This window comes from Trichechus manatus, unplaced genomic scaffold, assembly GCF_000243295.1.
Source record: "Trichechus manatus latirostris isolate Lorelei unplaced genomic scaffold, TriManLat1.0 scaffold00232, whole genome shotgun sequence".
Taxonomy (NCBI): Eukaryota; Metazoa; Chordata; class Mammalia; order Sirenia; family Trichechidae; genus Trichechus; species Trichechus manatus.
Genome location: NW_004444168.1, coordinates 678,218 through 679,730, shown reverse-complemented (window position 1 = coordinate 679,730; position 1,513 = coordinate 678,218).

The following is a 1,513-nucleotide window of genomic DNA, read 5'->3' as shown; positions in this document are numbered from 1 at the left end:
TAAAACTACAAAACACTTGCAAGAAACCAAAAGAGACCTACATAAATGGAAAAACATACCATGTTCAGGGATAGGAAGACTCAATATTTTGAAAATGTCAGTTATACCCGAAGCGATCTACAGATATAATGCAATCCTGATCTAAACGCCAACAACATTCTTTAACAAGATGGAAAAACTTATCCTCAACTTTATATGGAAAAGAAAGAGGCCCCAGATAAGCGAAGCATTACTGAATAAAAAGAACAATGTAGGAGGCCTCACACGAGTAGTCGCAACAGCCTGGTACTGGTATAACAACAGACACATAGACTAATGGAGCAGAATTGAGAACCCAAACGTGAATCCATCTACCTGTGGTCAGCCGATCTTTGACAAAGGACCAAAGTCCATTAAATGGGGAAAACAAGTCTTTTTTAACAAATGGTTCTGGCTAAAACTGGATGTCCATCTTTAAAAATTGGTACAGGACCCATACCTCACACCACACACAAAAACTAACTCAAAATGTATGAAAGACCTAAATATAAAACCTAAAACAATAAAGATCATGAAAGAAAAAATAGGGGCAGTGCTAGGGGTCTTAATATGTGGCATAAATTCAATACAAACCATAACTAACCAATTCACAGACACCAGAAGATAAACTAGATAACTGGGAGCTCCTAAAAATTAAACACTTAAAACTCATCAAAAGACTTCATCAAAGGGTAAAAAGAAAGTCTATAGACTGGGAAAAAATTTTTGCCATGAAACATCTGACAAGGATCTAATCTCTATATAGGGTATTTCAGCACCTCGGTAAGAAAAAGACAGATAATCCAAATAAAAAATGAGCAAAGTATATGAACAGACACTTCGCCGAAGAAGACATTCAGGCAGCTAACAGACACGTGAAAAAATGCTCACGATCATTAGCCATTAGAGAATGCAAATCAAAATTACAGTCAGATACCATCTCACCCCAACATTACTGGCATGAATCAAAAAAGCCTAAGATAACAATTGTTGGAGAGGTTGTGCAGAGACTGGAACTCCTGTGCACTGCTGGTGGGAATGTAAAATGGTACAACCACTATTGAAAACAATATAGCGCTTCCTTAAAAAACTAGAAATAGAAATACCATACAATCCAGCAATCCCACTCCTAAGAATATATCCTAGAGAAGTAAGAGCCATCACATGAATGGACATATGCACACCCATGTTCACTGTAGCATTATTCACAATAGTAAAAAGATGGAAGCAACCTAAGTGCCCCTCAACAGATGAATAGATAAACAAATTATGTTACATACATACAATGGAATGTTATGCAGTGATAAAGAACAATGATGAATCCTTGAAATATCTCACAACATGGATGAATCTGGAGTGCTGAGTTAAATAAGTCTATCACAAAAGGACAAATATTGTATGAGACCACTATTACAAAAACCCAAGAAAATGTTTATACACAGAAAAAAACAGTCTTTTATGGTTATGAGGGAGGAGAGGTGTAAGGAGGGAAAGT